Source organism: Caretta caretta, chromosome 1 (assembly GCF_965140235.1).
Source record: "Caretta caretta isolate rCarCar2 chromosome 1, rCarCar1.hap1, whole genome shotgun sequence".
In the NCBI taxonomy this organism is placed as follows: Eukaryota; Metazoa; Chordata; order Testudines; family Cheloniidae; genus Caretta; species Caretta caretta.
The window spans coordinates 329,571,460-329,584,439 of record NC_134206.1 but is presented as its reverse complement, the minus strand read 5'-3'; the positions used below and the strand labels follow the sequence as shown (position 1 = coordinate 329,584,439).

At 44.9% G+C, this 12,980-nt stretch overlaps 1 protein-coding gene across 4 annotated transcripts in view; it reads right to left on the bottom strand.

Annotated features, from left to right (window-relative positions):
* The window catches only part of SLC26A5 (solute carrier family 26 member 5), a 42,231-nt gene extending 30,518 nt beyond the window's left edge, over window positions 1-11,713 (bottom strand). For 2 of the 4 annotated variants that reach the window (XM_048836402.2, XM_048836405.2), the window contains exons 1-2: window positions 11,629-11,688; window positions 2,081-2,243 (exon numbers count right to left, since the gene is read on the bottom strand). The gene's annotated coding sequence lies outside the window, so the exon portion shown is untranslated. Of the gene's footprint in view, window positions 1-2,080; window positions 2,244-11,628 lie in introns of all 4 variants that reach the window. The other 2 variants (XM_048836403.2, XM_048836404.2) reach the window with 2 other exon arrangements.
* Between the last annotated feature and the right edge of the window lie 1,267 nt (window positions 11,714-12,980).

The following is a 12,980-nucleotide window of genomic DNA, read 5'->3' as shown; positions in this document are numbered from 1 at the left end:
CCAGAGACCAGCATAGGCCCTGGTTCAAGTTAGGCCCCAAAGACCTAGTCCAGTGAGCAGGGATCACTGGATACATTTGTTTCAGGATTTCCCTTTGGTTGGGCCATGCCCCAGACACCAGTGACCAGAACAGACAGTAGTGTAGGAGTTCCTATGGAAGCCTCATCAAATTTTAGATTACAATTGGGCATTACTTTTCTTGTATGTCTAATTTTTAGGGTGAATGTATTTTAACTGTACAAACTAAGGCCCCAATCTCCCTCCGCCATACGCACACTTAGCTTTCTCCACACCAGCACTCCTACTGGCTTCAATGGGACTTCTCATACACGTAGAGTGACACATGTGACTAACTATTTGCAGGATCAAGGCCTAAGATGGTCAGCAAAAGAATCTACTGTTGAGGTATAGACAGATACATCATTAGAGTGAGACATGGTGAGGGAGAAGGAATGATCATTTTAGTCATAAAATGACCTTCCTTCCTCACCAATTCCCCTGCTGAGGATACAAACCACAAAAGAATATACTGGTTTTTATGGAACTTTCTAAACCACTCTCTTTAAATTTATAGAGACCCCAATCAAAGCAAAGATACACCAGAGGTGGAGAGAAAAAGACTGATAGCAATGCAGAGGGAATTGTAACCACCATCAGGTACTAATCTAGGAGGATTATGAGTCACAGCTCATTATGGATGGTGGCCAGGTCCTAGAGAAGACACATTGCTTCTGACAATCTAAGGGCTGGACTCGTATCACGTTTACATTATCGTAAATCTGGAGCAACTCCACTAACATCAAGGATGTTATATTTTACTTTATTTCTGACTTAATCAGGAGACAAATGAATTAAAGTGACATTTTGTATGCATCCTTATTTATATTTAACTTTTTTTATAGCATGGAAACTAATTTACTACCCAATAAGCTAGGCTCAAAGACTGCTAGTGACACTCATGTATAAAATGCTGTTCATTCATGCAGAAGACTTAGACCCCAAGAGGACACGTTACAATTACTTCCCTTGCCACTGAAATGTGAATATATATGCTATATACTGCACAGCAGGTTCAAACCCTAAGAAGCAAGTACACTGACAATGAGGGGACATGGAACAAATCTGTTAAATTCCAGCCTAAAATGTTCAAATGTGGATACAGGATCTCATTTAGTGTATAATCCAAAGCCTACTAGAGTCAGTGGAAAGGTACCCACTGACTTCAATGAACTTTGGATCAGGCTCTTAGCCCCCAATGCAGCAAAGTATTTAAGCACATGCTTATCTTTAAGCATAAGAGTAGTCCCACCGCAGTCAATGAATCTGATCATCACATGCTTGAAGTTAAATTATACTTAAATGTTTTGCTGGATCAGGGCATAAATGCATAGACTAAACAATTTACCAGCCAGACACACCCACAAAGCTAAAAAGGATTTGATTAGCTGAATACATGTTCTAACAGGATTTAACTATCCAGCATACACAAGTGCCACGATTGTCTCCAGTGTTAACCATTTTGAGTGCTAAGCAGTGCTTCACGTACTGGGAAGCGGAGTCCCTTAAACCAGCGGTTCTCAACCTTTCCAGACTACTGTATCTCTGTTTTGTCTTGTGTACTCCAAGTTTCACCTGATTTAAAAACTACTTTCTTACGAAATCGGACAAAAATATACAAAAGTGTCACAGCACACTATTAGTGAAAAATGGCTTACGTTCTCATTTTTAACCATATAATTATAAAATAAATCAATTGGAATATAAATATTGTACTTACATTACAGTGTATAGTATATAGAGCAGTATAAACAAGTCATCATATGAAATTGTAGTTTGTACTGACTTCACAAGTGCTTTTTATGTAAGCTGTTGTAAAACTAGGCAAATACCTAGATGAGTTGATGTACCCCCTGGAAGACCTCTGTACGCATACCCCTGATTGAGAACCACTGCCTTAAACGATCTCTTTCACAGAGCTGCCCACAGAATTTCAAGGACCAAGAATCTTGCCATAACATCACACAGACAGACAATTAGCATCTCCCCACTACACCAACAAAATAATCAGTAGCACTGTTACCTGTTGAAATCTCTGTGGTTGAGTGGCAGCTCTTTACACTGTCCTGCAAAGGAGAGCGTGGATATCAAGATCTCTCTCTCCCCCTGGAGGAGAGGGAGTTCCTTACATCACCACACTCTGGTGACTCCCTTGCAGTTGCCTGTTGATAGAGAAGCAGTGGGCCCTGTTTCAGAGGAAAGATCATAAGGGGTGGGGGTGGGGGAAGAGAATCATCTTTGGGATTTTATAGGTCCAAACTATACACAATGAAAGGCTGCTCTCAGATAATATGTGCTTAACAACAAAGACTGAATTACTATGCAATAAGAAAAAAAGGAGGACTTGTGGCACCTTAGAGTAACAAATTTTTTTGAGCATAAGCTTTCGTGAGCTACAGCTCACTTCATCGGATGCATTCAGTGGAAAATACAGTGGGGAGATTTATATACACGGAGAACATGAAACAATGGGTGTTACCATACACACTGTAAGGAGAGTGATCACTTAAGGTGAGCTATTACCAGCAGGAGAGCGGGCGGGTGGTGGGGGGAGGGGAAGGGAAGGTTTTGTAGTGATAATCAAGGTGGGCCATTTCCAGCAGTTGACAAGACCGCCTGAGGAACAGCGGGGAGAGGGGAATAAACATGGGGAAATAGTTTTACTTTGTGTAATGACTCATCCACTCCCAGTCTTTATTCAAGCCTAAATTAATTGTATCCAGTTTGCAAATTAATTCCAACTCAGCAGTCTCTCGTTGGAGTCTGTTTTTGAAGTTTTTTTGTTGAAGAATTGCCACTTTTAGGTCTGTAATCGAGTGACCAAAGAGATTGAAGTGTTCACTACAAAAGGCTCCCCCTCTTCCCGCCTCCCCCCACCCCCCCCCGCTCTCCTGCTGGTAATAGCTCACCTTAAGTGATCACTCTCATTACAGTGTGTGTGGTAACACCCATTGTTTCATGTTCTCTATGTACATAAATCTCCCCACTGTATTTTCCACTGAATGCATCCGATGAAGTGAGCTGTAGCTCACTAAAGCTTATGCTCTAATAAATGCCCAACTTGATTATCATACACATTGTAAGGAGAGTGATCACTTTAGATAAGCTATTGCCAGCAGGAGAGTAGGGTGGGGGGAGAGAAAACCTTTTGTAGTGGTAAACACCCATTTTTTCATGCTTTGTGTGTATAAAAAGATCTTCTGTATTTTCCACAGTATGCATCTGATGAAGTGAGCTGTAGCTCACGAAAGGTTATGCTCAAATAAATTGGTTAGTCTCTAAGGTGCCACAAGTCCTCCTTTTCTTTTTGCGAATACAGACTAACACGGCTGTTACTCTGAAACTTAAAAGGTAGTGGTTCTTTATCTGACTGAGAAAGGCCTGCTCTGGATGCTATTATTAACCTGAAGGTGTCAGAAGAAGTAGGACTCGTGCCACATTAACACCACGTGGCGAGAATGCTCTAAGGCTATCTCTACACCGCGTACCTTAAAGCGGCGCGGCTGTGCAGCTACAGGTGCACAGTTGTAAGGCACACCGTGTAGCCGCTCTTTACTGCCAGGAGAGAGTTCTCCTGGTGACAAAATAAAACCACCTCAAATGAGGGGCAGTAGCTTCACCGCCGGAAGTGCGGCTCCTGCCGATGATGCGCTGTCCACACTAGCGCCTTTCGTCATTAAAATTTGTCGTTCAGGGTATATTTTTTCATACCTGAGCGACAAAAGTTTTTACGATGAAAGTGCTAGTGTACACAAAGCTTAAGTCAGTGACTCTCAGCCTTTCCAGACTACTGTACCCCTTTCAGGAGTCTGAATTGTCTTGTGTACCTCCAAGTTTCACCTCACTTAAAAACTACTTGCTTACAAAATCAGACATGAAAATACAAAAGCGTCCCAGCACACCATTACGGAAACATTGCTTACTTATTCATTTTTACCATATAATTATAAAATAAATCAATCTGAATATAAATATTGTACTTGCATTTCAGTGTATAGTATACAGAGCAGTATAAACAAGTCATTGTATGAAATTGTAGTTTGTACTGACTTTGCTAGTGCTTTTTATGTAGCCTGTTATAAAATTTGGCAAATATCTAGGTGAGTTGATGTACCCCTTGGAAGACCTCTGCTTACCCCCCTGGGTATGCTCTAAGTGATCCATATTTTAAATCTCAGATGCTCCACCACGAAGCTTCAAACAATCTACACTGGCTTCTGGAAATTGCATTACAGACCAAATCCTGGTCTGGTTGAAGTTTGTGAGAAAACTCCATTGATTTCACTGGACCAGGATTTGGCCTTGTGTGAATGTTTTTAACTGTACAGATATATTGGATGGACACGAGTGGTGGAGCAGCTCATCCCTCATAGCCAAAACACAGCACACAGTGAAGAGTAACAGAGGCAGAAGTGTGAAATTATGTAGATTTCAGATATTTAATAGCTACACTTTTTTTTTTTTTTTAAGTGTCACAACAGGACAGTTTTGTTTCTTTTTTTCAGAACCACATATTCTGTCACCATCCAGTGGCACTGCTGGATTAGCCAACCTAAGAGGCACAGAAACAGCTCCCCTACAAGTCTTCACACACCTTTTGACTGCGTTAAACACAGCAAACATATTAACTCTACCAACACAATAAGCCTTCTTCTCCCAGAAGTACAGGTAGGTTTAATACGTTACACTAAATATACAGGAATGCTTTTCTGTTGGACAAATCCAAGTTAAACTTGGACTACAGCTCTTTGAAATGTTATCTTTTAGTTTATAGGGGTGAAGGTCATAGCTATCAGCCTATGGACTAGGGGAAACATGCTGTAGCTCAAGACAACAAATGCCCCATTAAACCATTTATGGTTAATAAGAGATTGCAAAGGCTGTAAATCCCACATCTATTTAGGAAACAAAGTTATTTAAAGAAATACCTTAACTTTGTTACTATTTACCCTTTTTCAACCCCCTTTTCTTCTCTCCTCAAGTCTGATTCTCCCTTGCCCTACTTGTGCAGTTATCACACCTGTGCACAGTCTGTAAAATGCTAAAAACCAGTAATCACTTTTTACAGCAGTGCAAAAAGGGTGTAAGTGCTCAGACAAGGTGCTAGGCCATAGAGAATCAGGTCCCTTGTGTTCCTCGGGGTACTCTCCGTGGTCCCCCTCCTTAACTCGCTCTGCAGTTTAACTCATTTCCCAAATGGCTTCATTTATTCTGTGCAGATGACTCTCAAACCTACTTCTAACCACTCACATTTCATCCTGGATGTCCTGCAGTCCACTGCAATACAGCAAGGCAAAAATCTTTCCTGTCTCCCATGCTTGGAGTCACGTTTAACTCCTCTCCCCAATTCCACATTTTAAAAACCAGTTGGTTTCAAAAAATCCATTTGTTCACTTACAGCCCTGTACTAAAGCACCCAGCTACACCCCTATCTCCCCCACTTGCCTCTCTGCCCCACACACCAGTTCATCCAAAGTCACTTTCCTCATGCACTGCCCAGATCATATCACTCCCCTCTTTGAAACCATTCGTGATTTCTTAACCTCCATAATATAGTTCAAGCTTCTCACCCTCATCTTTAAGGCTCTGCATAAATCTGTTCCTGCCTACAGCATCACCCTCATTTCATCCTACTCCCTGTACTCATTCCCTCTGTTCCACCCAAGTCTCCTGACTAAACATGATTTCCTTTCCCCCCACTATCTCCTCTGTACATTCTACCATGTTGCTCCCTCTTGTCAGAAACCCCTCTCCTTCCAGCTACCAACCAGCAGCCTCTCTTCATGCCAATCTCTCTAACACACACACCTTCTGCAATGCCTACCCATGTCAAATCCACCAATGAGTGACCAGGGCTAAGAGGTGTGAAAAAAGTGGGGGTGATGTCTACCACTCCCACATCCGCCCACCCCCGTCCAGCAATTACTTCTGCCCTAAACCAACCCTCTGAACTCTGTCCAAGCTGTCTACATGTTTCTTAAAATGTGGTACCCAAAACTGGGCACAATATTCAAGCTGAGGCCTCACCAGTGCTGACTAGAGTGGAACAATGAACTCAGCAGATGAGCTCTGTAATGAATCAATGGGATCTGACCATGCAGAATTATTGCAAGGGCCCTGAATTTCAACTCAGCCCTTACTTAGGTAAAACTCCCACTGAAGGAACCCTGTAAGGACCTCAAGATTTGTTCCTACGTGTTTGTATTTCCTCTCTGAGGTCCAGATTGTGATATTACTCAGTCTAAGGGCAGCTTATACCACAGGTAGTGTCATTGACTCCAGTGGGACTTCTTGTAGAGTAGGCTGATATTCAGTGTAAGTAAGGGTTTCATAACTTGATTATTTGAGAGATGTCCTAATTGTTTTGCTACATGTGGTGCTGTGCATTTGCATTGTACATCACAAACTGAAACTGCATGAAAAAAACATACAGGAAAATTCCTAGAGTGATTCAACATAAAATTCATGGACGTACAGGATTAACTTCTCTGTATAATTTCTAACCTATGATCTCTTGGATGAAGGACAATAGTGACATTTACCTCAGAAAATACAACCACCTTTGATCTTTCTGCAGCCACTGCACTTTACTATTTTTTTAAATACACTCGATCATATAATTGATGAGGTATGAAATATCAATCATTTCCCATGTCAAAGATTTTAGCTTCTAAAGATTTGTTCCATGCCACCAAATTCATTAGCCCTTTAATACGCTATTTTGCGTTCAATAACTGCTGTTTGTTTTCTTCATGACAACCCATTATAGGTCACTAATACCCATTTTTGAAACGTGATACTTATGCCACGTTGATAAGACTGTTCAAATCACGGCTCACTTTAAAAAGCAAAGTACCCCAGGCCCTCCCCCACAAAGTTCAGCTAAGAGGGGGCTCTTGTTTCCAGCATAACCAACCCTATCACAGCAAAAACAAAGGGAGATTTAATCATTTGACCATTTGTATTCCTCTCTTTTGCAGCTCTGGGCCTGATCTTGCCACCCTTCCTTCATCACTGCTCTCTCGTTAAACTCAGCGACAGCTTTGCCCTAGTAAGGAATGTGGGATCACGCAATAGGAGTAAAACCGTTAAAAATGTTCAATCAAATCTCATAATATTTGGGTGGGGGAAATCAGGGTCATAGTTTGACCCATGTCCACTTCATCGTGCTGAAATGGGTTGGTCAGGATTTGGCAGGGGCATGAAATTATGGGCCAAATTCATCTCCCCAGAGACAATAATCCCTGGGTTGATTGCATCAGTGGCCCAAACCCAAGGCCACTGATGCAATCATTCTGAAGTCAGACCCCTTGACACTGACTAGGAGGGAGAGAACATAAATCTAGGTCTCACACTCCACACACAATCCCAAAATACTTTTCCAGAGTCCGTGTGACATACAGACAAGTGAATTTACAATTTAAAGGGGCTGGAGTTCAGAAGTTTTAGCTCACACTAGCCAGCCCCTAGCATCTTTTATACATTTTTTGCAAGGAGAGTGGAAAAACAACCAGGTGCATGACTGTGCGTATGAGGTTTTGTTTTAACAGGCTCTGACATTAAGACCTATTATCAAGAAAAGTGCGAGAGAGACAGACTTATCAGCCTTTTTATGCATTGTGGATGGAGATTAAAAAAAAAGTCACAGCTAGACTTCCTCATCCTTTATTCTTGTGCCCATTACAGCATTTATTTAATCAATCAATATAACAAGTGAGCAGGTCAGATGAGGTGCTCTCCTCTCATGGTAAAACCTGAGAGGAGTGGAAATCTCTCCAAGGATTCCTTAGCATAGTTTCTCCCTAATTGTTCTATCATATGAGTAATATCATCAACCTCAATGACTCCATGAGCGGGATTTGGTTTATGACAGGTTCTGCTCTCATTCATGCACTTGATATTTATCTAAGATTACGTTATCTAACTTCCTGTTTGCTCAGGAGTGGCCCCTGGCGTGTTCCTCATTGGGAGGATCATCCAATGGAAATCAGCTTCCTCAAAAACACACTGTCAAGGTTACACAAGGAGGGGATGAGTTTGAATGCAAACTGTTTTACTTTTGACACCTTAGAGACTAACCAATTCATTTGAGCATGAGCTTTCGTGAGCTACAGCTCACTTCATCGGATGCATACCGTGGAAACTGCAGAAGACATTATATATGCAGGGACCATGAAACAATACCTCCTCCCACCCCACTCTCCTGCTGATAATAGTTTATCTAAAGTGATCATCAAGTTGGGCCATTTCCAGCACAAATCCAGGTTTTCTCACCCTCTGCCCCCCCCCACACACAAACTCACTCTCCTGCTGGTAATACGAATACAGATGAACACGGCTGTTACTCTGAAACCTGTTTTACTTTATTTCTCTAGAAGTATTGAGGATTCCTGCTTAATGGAACTAAGCAGCAGACCTGAAGCTCCCCAGGTAAGGCAAGGAAGCTGATGTAAAATGTATTTATTTGCAGGTTAATTTGTATTTAATTCACATTCCGCGACTGGCATTTCCCCTCTTACAGCTGATGACATCACTAACAAGGAAAGCAGTGCAAGGGTTGACGCTCCTGGACTAGCTTTAAGTGTCACCTTCAGTGTCAGCTGTTGTAGGATAAAAACCGTGAGCCAGAAGTAACTCTCAGGCCTTGCAGAAATAAAACCATAATTGAGCAACAATACAACTACACCAGAGGATGCTGTGAGTAGACAACACAGAGGAGTTGCTTTGGATTTCCACCAGTTATTGGTTTAAACTGAAACCCAGAAACCCGAGACATATGCGAGGGTAAGAGATTGCTGAAGCAACTTGCGGATTTCCTGACAGTCAACTCTTGTTTCAATTTCATTAGTTTTTTAAATGTAACGTTGGAGAGTGGGAGTCTCAGTGCCTAAGCCACTTAGGCATTTTTGAAAGTTCCAGTCTTTAATATCGCCAATTACAACAAAAGCAGGATACCATGTAAATCAATATACAAGCATAGCTAATACATTTGTGCCAGCTATGCCCAAAGACTTTTACACTTCCCAATTTAAATGGTCAAGTCCATGTATACATGTATACCTTCCCAAAGTATGCTAGAAACAATGAGAAAAGGAGTACTTGTAGCACCTTAGAGACTAACCAATTTATTTGAGCATGAGCGTTCGTGAGCTACATGTGACAATTAAAGGCATGATCCTGAAAGATAGTGAGGACCATTCTTGCAGGACATGCCGCTGCCCCTTGCACGATCGGACAGTCTAATTTCTGAGGTCCAACAACTTCTTTGAGTTCTGGGCATATCAGCAGTTGAGGGGAATTGTTACCACCATCTACTTGTGTCTGATTGCAACACGCACACTCCCAAAAAATTTACAGCTTCCCAAATTAGTTACTTTGGAAGAGGAAGTGTAGCCTAGACTGGGAAGCCCAAGACTGGGAAGAAGTAGAGCTGTTCCTACCTGTCTCAAGGCTCATCTTCACTGCACAATTAACTCAGGTTATAACGTGAATGTTGTCCTTATCTCTACTCCTGTCCACACACAAAAACCGTTAACTTGAATGAAGTGGTGCTTTTAACCTGAGCTGGCTGACCTGAGAGGGGATATAAGCTACATCTCAAGCAGGCACAACCTGTTTGTTATGACATTCTGCAGTGTGGACTCAAACTATCTTCTTTTGAGTACTGGTAGTCCTCCAACACCTTCCTAAAGTTCCCAGAAAGGACCAGGCAAATTCACCTACAATACACCAAGGAAGAATTCATACTGCGGCTCCGCTTATTGTGGTGCTAAGAACTGCCGGATATGCCCCCAGAAATCTTAGCACTACAGACAAGCAAGTGTTATTTTAGCATGGCTGCTCTGACACAGGCTAGGCTAACTCAAACGAAGATAATTAGAGTTAATTGCAGCAAAGACATACCCTCACAGACTTGTTATGTGAAGCTGGGCAAGTGATTGCCTCACTTTCTCATTTGTAAAACGGGGTTAGTAATACAGCATAAATTTACTTAGCCAAATCCCACTGTTTACCTAAAACAGAACCCTGTTCCCTAAGGATTTCAGATAAGCAAGCCTTAGATACACTTATAGCAGACTATATTTGTACACACAAGCATTGAAAGGGACCTTCTGACAATTTTTTCTCCCTTTTGTTGAAAACAATACCAAAAAATTAAGTGGCTGAAATGAAACCCCCTTCTTAAGAAAGCCAGCCAGCTTTCCCAGTGCAAGCCAGTTCACTCTAAATGTGATGAGGTCAAGCATCAGTGCACACGGGTGTGAAGAGTTATGATCAGAATCCCTGCTGAGTAAGAGCTGTATTATAGCAGACATGACAGAAAACATTTCCCCCACCAGTGAATTACATGAATGTTCATATCAAGGCCTGCTGCAATGGCTCCTTTGACCACCTAGAGGTTTTATATGTTCCTCCAAGCCTGGCATAGCCAGGGTCCTAAGGTACTGACATACTGTGCAGGAGTGTTGGGAAACTTAACTGGTGAAAAGAAAAGGAGGACTTGTGGCACCTTAGAAACTAACAAATTTATTTGAGCATAAGCTTTCATGAGCTACAGCTCACTTCATCGGATGCATTCAGTGGAAAATACAGTGGGGAGATTTATATACACAGAGAACATGAAACAATGGGTGTTACCATACACACTGTAAGGAGAGTGATCAGGTAAGGTGAGCCATTACCAGCAGGAGGGGGGGGGGGGGGAGGACCTTTTGTAGTGATAATCAAGGTGGGCCATTTCCAGCAGTTGACAAGAATGTCTGAGGAACAGCAGCAGGAGGGGAATAAACATGGGGAAATAGTTTTACTTTGTGTAATGACCCATCCACTCCCAGTTTTTATTCAAGCCTAAATTAATTGTATCCAGTTTGCAAATTAATTCCAATTCAGCAGTCTCTCATTGGAGTCTGTTTTTGAAGTTTTTTTTGTTGAAGAATTGGTAAAGAGACTGAGATCCCTGGCTGGAAGTCACCTCTGAAGGGCAGAGTTTTGGTATTAGTACTGGCCACCTTCCTCCCTTCAGCGCAGAAAGACTGTAGTCTTGCGACATGTAAAGTCACTAGGTCCCATTGCCAGGAAGGGACTGATCCTGTGTCACAACAGTCGCCCGGCTTCCCCTTTCACACTCACCCAGCCGGGGGCTGTTTGGAGCACAGCGATGTTTGCATGGTGCGAGAGCAGTTAGTGGCCCCATCTCACGGGGCGCACACACCGGCCCGCCCAGGAACCGGCGGCATCGGCGGGCAGCAGGGGCAGCCCGGGTCCGACTCCCGCCGCTAGCGGCACGCACCCCCGGGAGCCCGGCAGCAGGGCCGGGCAGGGAGCTAAGGCTGGAGGGCGGCGATCCGCTAGGACAGAGCGGCGAGCGGCGCCGCAAGGCTGGGAGAGCCAGGAGCCCGCACCTGCGCCCCAGCCGCCCCCGGAGCCGGGTCACTTGCAGCAGCCCCGGCGCCCCCACCTTCGCCACCCCGGAGGCTTCCGGCTGGCCCGGCAGCGGAGCCCAGGGGACGGAAGCCCCGGCCCCGCTGGCCGCCACGCTCAGTGAGTCGAGACCGACAGGGCTGCACTCACCTCCGGCCGCCTTCCCCAGCCAGTCTCCGCTTCCAACGCTAGCGCCGTGACAGCGTCACCCCGCCCCCAGCCCGGCGCCCTTCCCTGGGAGCCGGCAGCCGCCGGCCGGCACCGCCCCCCCGCAGCGCCCACGCCGCCCGCCGGGCGCGGCCCCGAGCGCGGCTGGGAGTCGTAGTCCCCCTTCCCATTGGCCCTCGGCTCCCCCTGCACCAATGAGCTGCCGCGGGCCCCGGAACGCTGGCGCTGGCGCGTTCCAGGTGAGCGCGGTCTCCGGCGGGTGTCCGCGCCCCGCCTGCTGCCGGCCCCAGAGTCAGCGTTCGGCCGTGGGCTCTGCGAATGGCTGCGTGGGGGCCCCCAGCCGGGCAACGTGGCGCACTGCAGCCGTGTGACGCTGGGCCCGGGCCAGTCACGTCTCGGGCGACGCCTGGGGACGGTTCTGCCACCTACTTTAGGTTGATGTCTGCGGAGTGCTTCGGCCATCAAAGCGCGGTGTAAGTGCGCGGCGTGGTTGTCTTTATTACTGCTGGATGGATTGATTGCAGAGCTTAGGCGTACAAATCTCTTGGAATAAATATCAGTGTGAATGAAAAAGGGTGAGTCGCCTCCGCCCTCCCGGCCCAAAAAACCCCTTCTTCGCAGTTCTTTGCCTCTTCTGCTGCTGAACAGGAATGGATACTATTGCCATTATTGCAATGCGCCCTGCTTTCAGGCTACTTACTGCTGGGGGTAGCTCCAAAGCTCATCTCGCTCACCAACAGAAGTTGACCCAGTAGAAGATACCACCTCACTCACATTGTCACCCACTGGGACGGACACAGGGGTACAACAACACTGCACAGGCTGAGGTCAGCTACGTTCAGAAGGCAGACAGGGGTTGGGTTCACAGGCTGTTGGTCTACATACAACCACCACAACAGTAAAACACTGGGGTTGCACACTTCAATATACCTGCTAGTTCTAATGCGAATGCACCATCCCTCTGAAGTCAGTTGGAGCCACTCCATTCCCTTTGCCCTGGTCTACACTAGGACTTTAGGTCGAATTTAGCAGCGTTAAATCGATGTAAACCTGCACCCGTCCACACGATGAAGCCCTTTATTTCGACTTAAAGGGCTCTTAAAATCGATTTCCTTACTCTACCCCTGACAAGTGGATTAGCGCTTAAATCGGCCTTGCCGGCTCGAATTTGGGGTACTGTGGACACAATTCGACGGTATTGGCCTCTGGGAGCTATCCCAGAGTGCTCCATTGTGACCGCTCTGGACAGCACTCTCAACTCAGATGCACTGGCCAGGTAGACAGGAAAAGAACCGCGAACTTTTGAATCTCATTTCCTGTTTGGCCAGCGTGGC